The 15,723-nt window shown below is 41.2% G+C and overlaps 1 long non-coding RNA gene across 1 annotated transcript in view; it reads right to left on the bottom strand.

Annotated features, from left to right (window-relative positions):
* Window positions 1-12,972, bottom strand: part of LOC125484842 — a 203,729-nt gene extending 190,757 nt beyond the window's left edge. Inside the window, exon 1 of the long non-coding RNA XR_007263665.1 lies at window positions 12,219-12,972. This is a non-coding gene — a long non-coding RNA (uncharacterized LOC125484842). The remainder of the gene's footprint in view (window positions 1-12,218) is intronic.
* Window positions 12,973-15,723: the final 2,751 nt, after the last annotated feature.

A 15,723-nucleotide genomic window follows, 5' to 3' on the forward strand; every position in this document is an offset into this window, starting at 1 on the left:
GATGAATGCATGATAGTGTGACCATAGGGACATGATGCATACAGGCCACATTTGGAGTATTGTGTGAAGTTCTGGGCTCTATATCTCAGGAAGGATGTACTGGCCCTGGAGCGGGTTCAGAGGAGGTTCACAAGAATGGTCCCAGGAATGGAAAGCTTAGCATATGAGGACTGTTTGAAGACTCTGGGACTATACTCACAGGAGTTCAGAAGGATGAGGGGGGATCTGATTGAAACTTACAGAATACAAAATGGCCTGTTAAGAGTGCATGTTGGGAAGATGCTTCCATTGGTAGGAGAGACTAGGACCAGAGGGCACAGCCTTAGAGTAACGGGAAGGCCTTTTAGAACAGAGATAAGGAGAAACTTCTTCAGCCAGAGTGGTGAAACTGGAATTCACTGCCACAGAAGGCTGTGGAGGCCAGGTCATTGAGTATATTTAAGACTGAGATAGATAGGTTCATGATTATTAAGGGGATCAAGGGTTACAGGGAGAAAGCAGGAGAATGGGGTTGAGGAACTTATCAGCCATGATTGAATGGTGGAGCTGACTAGATGGGTCGAATGGCCTAATTTCTGCTCCTATGTCTTATGGTCATATATCGTAAAGTGAGCTGTGGAAAATTGTGCCAGATAACACGCTAGAACTCACCGAGGGAAATCCTCTATGAGACTACTCAGAATTGGCTGATTTTTGATAAAATTTGGTCCAAAGTTTCAGATCCAGGACCTTTCTTCAACTGCTCCCTGGTCTGCTGAGTATTTTCTATTTTCTGATCATCACCGTGCCCTTAATGTGATGAAAAAACGAGGGAAGGTATTGCAGGGGATTGTACATAAACAGGAATCAGGATGATGTTCATTGATTCTGCAGTTCAATCTTACAGTTATGGACAGCCCGGTCAGAAGGCGGCTGTGTTGATATCCTCCTCTCTTCTTCCACCTCTTCCATAGCTAGTCACCACCACCCTGATTGCAAGGGCTACACCTTCATTAGGGGGGAGGTTGTGCATTGGGCCATAATAGAATGTGTCATCCCCTATTGAATGCTACGGGGCATCTCCAATCCATCCAGACACCACAGATATAGTTGAAACACCTCAAAGATCTGCTCATGTTTCCTGTGGCAGCAAAGCTTTCATTAATGCTGCCTTTATGATTGTCCTTATCACTCTCTGGTTTGTTATGGTGGCTCAAATACCATGACACAGTGGATTACTGCATCATAAATGCTGTCAGGTGCTGGGTATTGAATGGTATGATGCGTGACTGGTGGTTGCTGACCTGCTGCATGTTATATAATCATACGTGGTTAAGGTACAGAGGGAAGCCATCTAGTCCATTCAATCTGCGCTGGTGCTCTGCAAAATCATCTAGCAAGACCCACTCCTCCACCCTTTCTCCATAGCCATGAAAAGCATTTTCTTTTCAAATGATAATCTAGTTCTCTTTTGATGGCCATGACTGAATCTGCTTTTGGAGGTAGGGCATTCCAGATCCTAACCATTTATTGCATTTGTGTCTTTTCCTCATGGTGTCTTTGCCAGTCATGGGAACAGAGTGTAAGCTTCTAGTTCTGGTGCATCTCACATTGCTTTTCAGCATCTGCACAGAGGTGTCTTGGTGCCAATGGCACACTGCACCATTGGGAAGCCTGCAATGCCCACAAGCCACATCCATGGCAAGACAGAATGAAATGTATTCAAGTATTGTTAAACATAAATCCCCATGAAACCCCTTTGTACAGCAGTGGTTGCAACTGACAGCTCCAGCCTGGAAAATACCAGGTGCATAGATATTCATGACCGTCAGCAGTACTGGCAGTGCTATGGGGAGGTGATGGCCTAGTGGTATTATCACTGGACTGTTATTTCAGAGACCCAGATAATGTTCAAATCCCGCCATGGCAGATGGTAGAATTTGAATTCAATGAATATCTGGAATTAAGAGTCTAATGATGACCATGAATCCATTGTTGATTGTTGGAAAAACCCATCTGGTTCACTAATGCCCTTTAGGGAAGGAAACTACCATCCTTACCTGGTCTGGCCTATAGGTGACTCCAGACCCACAGCAACGTGGTTCACTCATAACTGCCCTCTGGGCAATGAATGCTGCCTAGCCAGCCATCATCCCATGAACGAATAAAGAAGGAGAAAGTAAATCCTTACCTTGTTGGAAGGTTGTAGCAGATGCAGATTTCAGTGAGGCCATTTTTAGAGAAACAGAAATACCTAACACATTGAGTTGAGTTATATTGGGCTGTGGGTGATGGGAATTGAAACAGAGATAGTAAAATAATGGGGAATCTCTTTGGAAATGCTCTCTGATGCAGTTCTGCTATAAGGGAAATTTCCCGGCCATCTGAATGATTAAGGGCCATTAAGTAAGATTATTGGCATTTTGGTGGCAGGGAGGCAGCACCCACTTTGTTGGGAAGATGCCAGCCTTATGAAAGTGGCCTTCTCGTGGCAACCCGGAAAGGGGATCATGAGCAGACTAGGCAGTCCACAAAGCCCCAAAAATTCCAGGGAGCAGATCCCCAACTGATGTTTGGCAACTTAATTTTTATAAATTTTTATTCCACTTACCAGGAGGCACCTCTGAATTCTCCTGTTCTGGTTCAGCAGCATTCATCTCTCCAGGTGGCACTGCTAAGGCCTCACAAATGCTGACCCTCCAATTGGGTTGGCAGCATCAGGAACCCACCCAACATCCTGAATTGGACAATGAGTCTGGGGTGTTCAATTAAGAGTCCAGGATGTCACTCTGCTAGCAAGCACAGGCTTAAGAATCCCTATTGATCCCAATGTCAGTGTTGTATTACTTGCTTAGGTTCAAGGAGATTTACTCCCTCAACACTCTGAAAAAGTACCTGCTGAGATCTCTTTTCCCTTTCCTCCTTCTCTTTTTAACAACTTGTCAGACTCCGTGCAATCTCTGTTCCTGCCCCAAGTCATTCTGTAATTGCAGAATGTCTGGAAGCAAGTGGATTCTGCAGAATAGTTTAAGTCAGAACAACATCCTCCAGTGCATCACATCAATCACTGTAGACCTCAGCAATTTTACCTAACCCTGGAAATCGCCAAACACTATGACAATCACAGCAGCAGCCTCCAGAAGTCAAACAATGCATACACGTAGGCCAAAGTTTTTGATATGATGGGGCAGAGTTTTGCCATTATGGCAAAAATGATGGAACTGACCTGAATTTGCAAGTCCCATCCTTGAACAAGATACTTCCCATTTTCATGGGATTGGAAGTGAAGTCAGGTTCGTGTTGTGCATGCATGTTTAATGATGGCAGCTGGCCATTTGAACCTACTTCTACTAAAAAGTGTAATTTTGGCAGCCTGCAGCATGGAATGCAGACCTACTGAGAGCTTAGTCGATTCATTTACATATCCAGGTACCCTTTTGGAGGTGTAAGGTATCTTTAAGCATACAATTCTGGGACACCTTTGGGAGAAACTCAGGTACCCCTGCACCGATGGGAGGTCAGGCGGTTGGGGTGGGGTGGTGGAAAATTATCAGGTATCCAGGATGGGGAGTCAGGCATACTCAAGGATTGTTAACTGTAAATAGATTGGTGTCTAAAAAGAGCATGAATGTTGGGATTGTAAAGTTTTCAAAAAAATGAAAAATCATCAAGAACCATTAAGAAGTGTCAAACTTGTCAAAAGCAGTCACAAAATGTCAAGAAATGTTAATCTTATCAAAAACTGTCAGGAACTGTCAAGAAATGCCAACCTTGTTGAGAAATGTCAGGAATTGTCAAAATAGAATATATTCTGCAATGCAGAAACTTTAACCAACAAAAGTTTATTTTTTTCCTCCTGTGTACTTGGATTATAATGGTTACTAAGGGATTTGGCATGGTAGGTGATAGGGAAGAACTTGAAACTACAGGTTGGCATCAGATGGCACTAAGTTGACATAAGGAGTATAATGGATCAATGGGGATTGGTATGGGGCATAGATTGCGATAGGAATTTGAAGAGCGATGGGGGTGGAAGTGCAGAGGGCATTGTATTGCATGGATAGCGTGGGCAGAACTTGGTATTTAAAGGGTATGGGGAGTGAAGAGGCATGTGAGGGCTGGATAAATGGTTTATTTTAATTTTTGAACACAATGCTGGAGTCTCAATGCAGGCTTTCTTCCTAGCCCGCTGCAGCAACTGGCAGCCATGTTGGCTTTTCTTTGGTATCTAGTCCACCAGCCCGGGCCAAATCGAGTGCAGGTGGCCACTTTTAAAAGGTCAGGATCAGGAATTCTGCCACTTCTGTGAATCCGAACTGGGAACAAACGTTAGGGCTACAGATTATCTACATTATTATGAAAAGTAGTTGATGATCACTTTAAATAGCTGTGGAAACTTTGTTACAGGGAATTCTTCCTGGTGCTGGATTCACGTTTAGCCATTTGAAATTAAGAGGCAACACGCTGTCAGCTGCTACCACAATCTTGTGAACCTATGTACAACTGGCAAAACACTCCCTGCCTGCAATAAGGTTCTAACCAAAATAACATTCCATTCAAAGTTTAGCAAGCAAATAAATTGCAGGGTTGGGGCCTACAGACAGATTTTGCTGAATGTATGGATGATGGTCTTGGACAGGGGAGACCTGACTCCCCAAACCCAGGTTTTATCTTTATGTGGACAGAATTCATGGCTCAAATGGAATCTGTCCTTTCTTAATAGTCCTACTCGAACACTTGAGCAAGCACAGTGATAAAGCAGGATTCCTGGTCTAATCACCCCTTCCTTATGCCAATCAGTATCCAGAACCTCAGCGATTGTCTTGGTTAAGTTAGCTACTTCAGTGCCATCCACAGGTCAAAGCTGTGACCTTCCTGACTTGCCTGCAATAAAATCTGTCCTTGGGGAGGGCAACATATTTATTGTTTTTTTTTGGTATCATATCTTTGACCAGTAAGAAATAACACTAATGGCTTGGAAGAGTTCCTCAGTGTGAAAGTTACATTTTCTTAGAAATGCCAATCACTAAAACACTTAAGATAATAATTGCTCAAATTTCCCCTGTATTTGGTAGCTGAACACAGTAAGACTGAACACAACATTACACAGATGATGGAGTAATTTCATTTCATAGCAATAATGAAAGCCATTTATTAAAACTAGAGGCCATTTTGTAATTTCCCCCTTTATGCCCATTTCCTCTGTCTCATTTTCCCTTCCTTAGGATATGAACTCCACGTTGGGGTATAGACAGCTGGATTCCAGTACTTTGACTAGGCTTTTCAAATATGGAGAGCAGTCTAGTCCAGCAAACCCATTGCCCAAACAATCACTGTATTTGCAACCTGAGCTCACTAGACAAAGCAGTTATTAGTAGCAGCGACTCCACTTTCTTTTCCCCTTCTTCCTAATCCACTGATATTGATGTTAATTGTTGCACTCAGCTGTTATGTAACTGAAATCAATAATTTTGTGCAATCCAGTGAATAAACCCACATGTATGACATAAATGATGATTCTGTTCCACAATTATGAACAGAGATTTTGGGAGGGTAACTAGAAGTGGTTCTGGTGATTACACTCTCTCCAGTGCAGTTAATGGAATGTTCAGTGAAGACATATTTCACTTACAGTATATTAATGTATATCACATGTTTCTTGCTACAGTAAAGATAAGGTTTAAAGCTCAATGGTTTCACAATTTATTTGATAAAATCAATAGTACTCAACAAAATTAAGTGGCCCAGAAATAATCGTGAGCAATTAAGTTTCTTTCATTATTAAAATGGAATGTTTGCTGAATTGAATTAAAAGTGATCACTTTTGTTTCAGTAATGCTTTAAGTTCAGACTTTCATGATGACCTCATTGCAATTGCATATGTGCCAACCATCTACATTTTAAAAGGACATCAGCATTTTCAGGGGTGACGATTACTCGTTTAAATTGGTTAATAACAAATCGGTAATGCATTAGGTTTCATCCCCAGCACTTCTTTCTTCAAACCTACTCCCAGTTCTTACCCGCTGTTGCTGCTCCAAAGATTGAATGCTACTGCACACAGTCAATGGTTACTTAAGAGATTATGAATTCTAGGTGGCAGGGAAAAAAGGGGGCTAAAAGGGGAAAGATGGTTTAAAAAAAAAGATAAAAATGCCAACATAAATTTAAGTGTCAGAATTAACTGGTCTGGATAAGCAACGTGCCAACGTGGAGATGAAATGTAAAGAATGATCCATGGAATGGCAAATTAAATTTTGGCAAGGCCACTGCATCAGGGAAAATGTAAATCCACATTTGAAATGACTGAAGATAGAAGGTCATCTGGGGAGATGAAGACAGTGATGTTATTTTTGAATTGATCTAGCAAAGGCTTAAAGACAAAATGGCTGAACAGCCTATTTCAATTCTGTAAACTTATCCCATTTCCTTGCATCAAAGTACTTGTAAGATCATACACCATTGCAGTTTCAGTGTAACTCCACGCCATTAGCTTATATTCAGATCTAATTTTGAAACTGTATCAGCTTTTAAACTGCTAGGTAGCAAGGTTTTTGAGAATATTTGTAGCTTGGGTTGTTGATTTGCTCGCCAAGCTGGTAAGTTTGTTCACACACGTTTTGTCACCGTGCTAGATACCATCATCAGTGTATCTCTGGTGAAGTATCGGTGTTCTGTCCCGCTTGCTATTTGTGTCTTGGTTTGTTGGAGTGGTGGCATCACTTCTGGATTTGTTGCTTAGTGGTTAGTAAAATAGGGTCCGGCTCTACCTGTTTGTTAATGGAATTCCGGTTTGAGTGCCAGGCCTGTAGGAATTCTCGCACATGTCTTTGCTTGGCTTGTCCTAGGATGGCTACATTGTCCCAGTCGAATTGGTGTCCCTCCTCATCCACTGAAACAAATCTGGAAGTGATGACACCCACCCCAACAAACCAAGACACATAAATAACAAGCAGGACAGAACACGGATATTTCACTGGAGGTGCACTGATGTTACCTAGCACGGTGACGAAATGTTTGCAAACAAAAACTTACCAGCTCGGCTAGCAAATCAACAACCGCTGCTAGTTTTTGTTTGATCCTAGGTTGGGACAGGTACATAAGCAATTCAGTTTTTGTGAGTAACTCAGCACAGTAGTGGAAAGAGTTATGGGGTAATTGGAAAAGAGCAGGTAAGTGGAATTAATTGCAAAGTTCTCTTAAAGAACTGGCATGACACAATGAGCAAATAGCAGCAGATCTGCTGCTAGATTCTATGAAGTTAAATCTCTATTGCCTGATGGTGAGACAGAAGTAGAGATATTGATAAATACTATTGGGGGAAAACAGCCCACAGGCCAGCAAAGAGGTAGCAGTACAGGATCAGTTGCAGATAACCAAACTTTCCTGTACCTCATGAATATAAACTTGAGAGAACCTCCATGTCCTGCCTACAAGGATTTAATGAAGATCCACAAAGAATCAAGTGAACTATTGAGAAATGAGATCCAGTAGACACCAATAGTATTCAGATTCATACACCAGGCAGAGAGTCAGATTAGTGCCTCAGTCACTTGCAATGAAGGGGCCAGAGGTACACTACTGGAATTTTTAAAAATTTCCATTTATACCAGAAGGAGGAAGTTAAAAACTCTTTGACTAGTGCTTTTGCCTCCAGTCTCTAACTGGAGACCATGGAATCTATATCTGGAATCCATGGAAGTCTTACAGCTGAATCTGTTGGTAATGGATATGTATCAGAATTATTAATAGCCACAGGCTTGTTCAGACAACATGCACTTTGCCTATAGAATGTATATCTGTGCTCCCAAACCAAACAACATCACTAGCCATCTTCGATCTCTGAAGTGAAATCAGCATTGTTATAATACGGTGAAATCCATTTTTTTTGCCTTAAGACAAATCAAACACCAAATAGAAAGAACAGATTAGCACCTCACCTATCTGATCTATCCATTTTCATTTCTCAAAGATCACCTATGAAAAGCCTATCCTTTGGCAATATGGATAGTTCTCATGAGTTTTGTTATGTTAGATACAAAATATGTAGCAGTCGGGGTGAAAGTTAATCAGACAATAGGGAGTAGAAAGGATCCTCAAATGTCGTCTCCAGGCTCTAATTCACTGGCTCCAATTCTTGGGGTCCTACTTTAGAGTCCTTGAAAGTACTGAGGGCTGTTTTAGTGAATCGGAGACAGACTGGCAATAGTTATAGTGAAATTCAATGCTGGCCTCTCTGCCAATATTTGAAGGATTAGAACATTATGCAGTTCTACTGGAACACGTAATAACACAAGAAATATTTGCATACCTTCTACTTAACAGAGCATCCTCCAACAGGTAGTGTGTTCAGAGTGAATGCTTTATGATTTGCTTGTTTATTTGAAGAAAACGATGCTGATTGACTTCTGAAAGCTTCAGGCTACTATTTTTCATGGTTGCAGGATTTAAACATTATCAGACCTGCCTCTCTTCTGATCAGCAAGCACACAGATCCTGGGCTCAGTACAAGTGAGGAAATGAGTGTCTGCCCTTATAATGTATTTCCCTTTATGATGATAATTGCCGTGTTCTTTTCAGCAAACCTCCAGTTTTGCCAGTAGTCAGCCTACCCTTTTATCAGGCTATACATTTCCACTGGCAACACAGCCTGATTAGGATTTCTTAGGGCTGACAAGACACAAGATTAGGGGTTGCTTGCGAGCATCATGTCACTACAGAACAGCTAAGTAGCACTGGCACAAATAGCTTTCATTTGGATGGAGTACGAAGAGTAGTTTCCTATATTCTGTCATTAAATCTTAGTGAAAAAGATGATGTATGCACAGTAAAACCGTTGAGCTTTATAATTCATTGTTCACAAATATTTCTGTCCCTTACTTGGATCTTGGGTGGGGACCAGGATGTTGTTGAGAGGAGATCAGTTTGGAACTGAAAAAGACACTCTTTCTAGACTTGCTTGCCATGTGGTAAGCAGCTTGCCTGGTTCAGTAGGCCTCTTCTGAAATATCTTCATGGTACAGTGTGGTCTAAGAGTCCACTGGATAAAATACTTTCCAGTTGGTGTAGTCTTATCCTTCATTCTTATCCTCCATTATCCTCTGCATCGGTCATATAGTCAGTCATTCACTTTTTCACATTTTTCTTCTAATTTTAACCACAATTTTCTATTGTGATGCAACATAAATACAGTTGTAACTTATCTAAACACCTTAAATCTGTAGCACCGATTTTCTTTTAAAATCTATCATGCGAGGTGGGCACATTTGGCAAGACCAGCATTTGTTGCTCTTCCTTAAATACCCTTGAGAAGGTGGTGGTGAGCTGCCTTCTTGAACCACTGCAGTCTACATGCTGTAGTTAGTCCAACAATGCCATTTGGGAGGGAATTCCAGGATTTTGGCCAAATGACAGTGAAGGAACAGCAATATATTTCCAAGTCAGGGTGGTGGGGTACATCCACAGCATTGTCAGGATGGCAGTTTCAGCATTTTGATCCAGCAGTAGTTACATGACAGCAATGTTGTTCCAAATCAGGGGGGCTAATGGCTTTTAGGGCATCTTGCAGCTGGTAGTGTTCCCACGCATCTGCTGCCCTTGACCTGCTCGGTGATAGAAGTTGTGGGTTTGAAAGATGCTGTTGAAGGAACCCTTGGGTTATTGCAGTGCATCATGCATGTAGCACACACTGCTGCCACTTTGCATCACTGGTGGAGGGAGCAAATATCAGAGATGATGGATGGGTTTCAAATAACTGGGCTGCTTTATCCCAAATGTTATTAAACTTCTTGATTGATGTTAGAGCTGCACTCATTGAGGCAAGAGAAGAGTATTTCCATGCACTCTTGATTTATGCTTGTGGGTGGTTGTCAGACTTTGGAAGACAGAAGGTGAATTACTCACCTCAGAATCCCCAACATCTGATCTGCTCTAGTAGCTACAATAATTTACATGGTTAATCCATTTTGGGTTAATGGTAATCTCAAGGGTGTTGGTAGGAGGAGATTCAGTGAGGGTAATGCCTTAGAACATGAAGGGTGATTGTTGGATTCTCTTTTTTTGATGATGATTATTACCTGACATTTGCGTGATGCAAATGTTACTTGCCATTTATTGGCACAAGCCAAATACTGCTGTATAGAAGGGACTGATTCATATCTGCACATCTTTGGACAGTGGGAGGAAACTGGAACACTTGGCGGAAACTCATGCAGACATGGGGAGAACATGCAAACACCACATAGACAGTTGCCCAAGGGTGGAATCGAACCCAGGTCCCTGGCTCTGTGAGAGAATAGTGCTAACCATTGAACCACCATACTGACCCGTCAGTGAATGTCACCACTTCTGACTTTATGATGGAAGGAAGATAAATTTATGAAGCAGTTGAAAGTGTTTGGGCCTAGAACAGATCTTGAGGAACTCCTGCAGAGATGTCTGGCAGTGAGATGATCGACATTCAACAACAACAACCATCCTCCTTTCGCTAGGTGTAACTGAACCGTGAAGAGATTTCCCTGATTCCCATTAGCTTCAATTTTGCTGGGGCCCCTTGATGTCACATTGAGTCAAATGATGCCTTGATGTCAAGTGCATTCACGGTCACCTCCATGTAATGCACTCTGCAGTACATGGTTTAGCACCCCTGTTATTAGATAGCATACTGTTCGAGTTAATATGGGTAAAGCCATTGAAAATCCATCAGTAATATATTAGAAGCAATATCTGTACATCTGAATATTATGTATCTGATATCCCTTTGTTTTTTGGATGTCACAATCTTATGACGCTGGGTATTTCTTGGCTGTGACTGAAACTGAGCGATAAAGTTCACACTGGCCAAAACAAGAATTAGGTTCTAAATGGTTTATGATTAATCCTCAATTAGAACAATTCCACATTAAAAAAAATTGTATCCTGCATTATATTAGTAAATCCCTGCTTTTTGAACAACTTGGTAGATCTGACAGCAATATTAGTGTAAAGATTGTACCTGGTGTATGTCAGCTGGAAACATACAGCAAGCACTTGGTCTGATTGAAAATCATAACAACTTGAAGCCTGAAATTTACAAGCAGTTTTGTGTCGTGAAATTGATCTAGTCAATTTATAAGTGGCTACAGTTGCACCAGTCAGATTAGCAGTTAAGTTTAACAACCAAACGTGGACCCAAAAGAACCTGAGAGCAATACCGTAGAGATGTGGTCGTCTGAATGAATGAAATGACCTTCACCTTTGGCATTGCTTTATAACAAAATCACTTGCCTCTCCGTTGCCCTGTGTTCCTGATCTGGCATGAGAAATTTACACCTAGAAAAAGTTTTTTTTTAAAAAAATCTGCAAAATTTAACGTTGCAACGTTATAAATTACTGCAACCCTAAGCATATGTGAGCTGAAATAAAAAAAAAGAGTTGGGGTGGGGGTGTAAAGACAAGACGATCTAATTCTCCGGCTGACTAAATCTGTTGTTATTAAACACACACGTTCCCTGTAAACTTGCTGTTGGAATTCCGTGCAGCCAAATCTTTCATTTTCACAATCCTACCGAGTCTCCTCAGTCAGCTTCCACGTACCTACCTGCTGTACCATATCCGCGCAGAGACAGAGACATTCTCCCACTACTCGATGTGATACTCCAGGTTGATGCGATAGAGAAAAATAAATATCAAACCGTAACAAGCAATGTCAGAGCCGGGGGTTAGGGGTTAATTTCACATCATGGTTCTTCCTTCCGTGCCGATCGCTGGTTAATGCAAGCCCCCGATCTGATAGCTGCTTTCCCCACGAGAAAACAATTATTTGATTTGGAAATTAAAGCGCACGGAAATTGCTTCCAATCAAACTTACCCGGGGCAGTGTTCAAAGCGTGAGGAGGATGTGCATCCCTGGGAACGGAGGCATATTTACAAACTGAGGAAAGAGCTAGGCTTTCGGGCTTCTGGTACTGATCACGGACTATTGGAAACGATGCAGTCAAATTGAAACCCACAGCCAAGCGTGCAGCATGATGTGATGCACTAAAACCCTTTTCCAATCCCCGATAGTACTGAATGAGGAGCAGAACACAGTTTGACTTTTGCCAACAAACAATTGAAACGAAGAAAGCATTAGCAAACCGACGTATATTCGGATTCACGGTTTATACCAGACTGAATTTGCATTCAAAGGGCAATGAACTTTATGGGTTTTATGTTCGGAGACAGAGAGTTAAGACATAATGGGGAAAAAAAAATCCTACCTTAGCATAAGAGAACAAGTGTTGCTGCAAATCCTTTCTGTATTTTTCCAGGCATATTCCTGTCTGGGGATGTTGGCACACGGTGAAGTTTTCCACAGTGGGAGAAGCTGGAGAAGGGATAGAAACGGAATGAAGGCTGTACCCTTGCGGCTATATCCATCTGCAGGAATCAGTCAAAGCCCGCCGACTGCTTGTCAATAGGCAGAGCTGACTTTGCAGCTTAGTCTGAGCAGGTGAAGATCGGTGGGAATTGCATTAGCTCCTTCATAGACCTCTCCGAGCAGAACTCAACAAAAGACTTCTCTCTCCCCTTTTATTAAAACACCATTAATCAGTCAGTCATAGATACAGCAGGCCAGTGCCCCAAGAACAGTCACTCTGAGCTCAAATCAGTCCCCTTTTTTTTCTGCCACGGACTCTCCAAATGTAAAAGGAAAAACGCACACGCCCCAAGTCTACCTGCTTTCCAATAATCAAAACAAACCAGGGTCTCAATTGTCAAATCAGAAAAAGCAAACTGTTTCAGGCATTTTTCCCCCTCAGCTCTTGGAGTGGTTCCTGTCTCTTTCCGACAATCTCTGACAACTGTCTGCTGTGTGCTGAGCCCGAAGGGAAGAAACCAGCGTATATGCATCAACCATCGCGTACACATTTGATGAAGAATTAGGGACACTTAATGTGGACAAGGGGAGAATACTAAGCAGTGCACTTGGCTTGAATCCTGAACGATTCCTGGTTTTATTGTGCTTCTGAAATAGCCCGTAGTGCACAGCAGATACAAATTAGATTTTTCTTTTCATTTGCCCTAGGTTTGGCAATTTCAGCATTTTATTTTCGCAGGCAATGCTCATTTTTCCATTAGGATTTAAGAGGTTCTCAAAGGCCGAAAATAAACGTTCCAAGCTATCAGATATTTTCGCCATTTTTTTCTTTTCAGAGCTTCCGAGTGAAAATTTTTCGATAAACATTTCAATTTCAGAGTGAGCAAGGGGAAGAACCATCACATTTTTTTTGTTCTGTGAAAAGTTAGCTGTTAGCAGCCAGAACAACAGATAATTTGGTGATGGACGAGGAAATCAGGTATTGTTAGCTCTTTCATTGCTGATCAGTGACCCCTGCCGGATAATACGCATGCCGTGTGCTATGGAGTAAGGCGAATAATCAGGCTTGGGTGCGATTTACCACCAGCCCCTTTCTCTTGGTCAAACTGTCCACTCCCTGGCTTCATGCATGGCGGTTGGTCACTTGGGCAAACGACTTCGAATCTCTATTGCTGTGATTGGATCCACATTCAAACAGCGCTGTTTTGGGAAGAGTACAGAGAAAAATAAAATTTATGTTTGCAAGGAGCCAACGTGGAGTTATTATTAAAAGCAGGTGCACGTTTGCTCCTTATCGAAATAATCACAACCAAAATAAAGGTATTATTTGTAACTTCAAGAATGGGCTTTACTGATTGTACACAAAGCAGTGGATCAAACAAAAAATAACGTTTTTTTACATCAATCTGATTTCTAAAAAAATGAAGCAAAATAAAAATGCAGGCAGACAAGTGGTCACAACCGAAAGATGTATGCGAGATTGCATGCAAAATGGAATCCTGAATGGATAACCTGTGGACATGGAGCATGAGACTTGGAGACCACTATTAGGTAGCTTAATTGAGCCACAAAACTTAAAGCGTCCGTTGCAGGATTTAGCAGACCCATCAGAAAAATATCCTGTAATATATCCAATATATCTCAGCCTTTAAAGAACCGGATATCTTAAACCACCAAGATTCCAGATGGATTCATGCTGGACCAGTAGAAAAGTCAAAATCGTCAGCTGAGGATAGAACTGAAATGTATTGATGTATAATATTTAAAGTTCATTTGAGATTTAAAAAGTTATAGTTTTATACTAAATTTATCTCCAGATACTTCCAAGTCATCCAAATCAAAAGTTTGTGGATATGTGCTAATGCAGCATTAACTAAAAAATATCAAAATACATTCATGTTCAAGTGCATCAAAGTGGAATTCCAGTCGAAACTGGGTGTCAATAAATAGTGCACATTCACAAAAAAGTGCGAAAATGTTGTACTTGCCGTCAGGCCAGCAACAGACCTGAAACTCTGTAAGATAAATGGCTGACAGCAGCAGGATTTTACTGTCTATTTTAATAGAAGCATTAGTAGCTGGAATACCTGCTGTAAAAAATGATTAAAACTACATAGACTTATGAAGTCCTGTGGTAATGACCACACAGAGTGGATGTTATGACAACTTTAAAACTAATGACTGTCATTCATTTAAAAACTAAGTGACACTGGTAAAAATTAATTTGTACTTTGGAGATGTTGTAAAACATCAAAAAATAGAGGTGAACGGATATGGTAGTTGGAGGACAGACTGTTTGCTGGTGGAGGAGACTCAACCTAGAGGTATACTGTACAAATTATAGCCAGACCTTTTGGGAGTTAAATTAAGGAAAACTTAAGGACAACACACAAAGGGTGGTAAACATTTGAGACCCTCTTCTGGCAATTGATGCCAGATCAAATGTAAATTATAAATCTGGGAGAAAGGTACATTTTCAAAAAGGTGTTTTATAGAGTTAGGTCACAACTTCACCCATGATTTCATTAAATGGTAGACCAGACTCCAGTAAATAAGTAGCTTGCTAATATTTTAATGTTCCTCAGATCATTGATTTTAATTCTGCAGTAGGGTTTATTTTGTGCCTCCAATATTACAGCCAGAAATATCTGCAATCAACACGGTTTTTTAAGCCAGTCCATTGAATTGGTTACCAAGATTACTATCGTACGTGTCCTTCAAGGTACCATTTATTATGTGCAGGCCCATGTCCTTTTAAGCTCTGTTTTATATTGAGGTCTAACTATAAGTAATCAGCTAATAATTGGAAATGCTCAAAATCAAAAAACATGTCTACTTTGGTCAGACTTCTCTTCTATATAGTAATCTGAACATGACAAGAAGATTATGAACTTGAAGGTATTATTACTGAAGATCTGACACAAATGTACCAAATAAGTGAAGAAATGCTAACCTTTAGTGCAGACACCAACAAGCAGTGCACAGGTCTCTTGAAGATAAGTATTAGGTGCCTGGATCAATCTGTTGGTGCATTTCAGTTTGTCACAGTGAGTGTCACCTGGATTATGCTGAACTGCTGCGAGAAGCATAACCTGGCACTACAGAGTGGTGAGGCTGTGACCACTGACAATAGAAATACATGAGGGACTACACAGAGACTATAATTACATAGGTGCAAGGGAGTTAAGGATTATTAAGGATGAGATTGCGAAGTACTTGAAAGTAAATGGTAAAATAGGGCTGAGTCAGCACGGCTTCATCATGGAGAGATCATGCCTCACAAATCTGTTAGAATTCTTTGAGGATGTAATGAGCAAGTTAGACAAAGGAGAGCCAGTAAATGTGATCTTTTTGGATTTCCACAAGGCCTTTAACAAGGTGCCGCACAGGAGGCTGCTAAATAA

The sequence above is a fragment of the Rhincodon typus genome, chromosome 14 (assembly GCF_021869965.1).
Source record: "Rhincodon typus isolate 14 chromosome 14, sRhiTyp1.1, whole genome shotgun sequence".
Taxonomy (NCBI): domain Eukaryota; kingdom Metazoa; phylum Chordata; class Chondrichthyes; order Orectolobiformes; family Rhincodontidae; genus Rhincodon; species Rhincodon typus.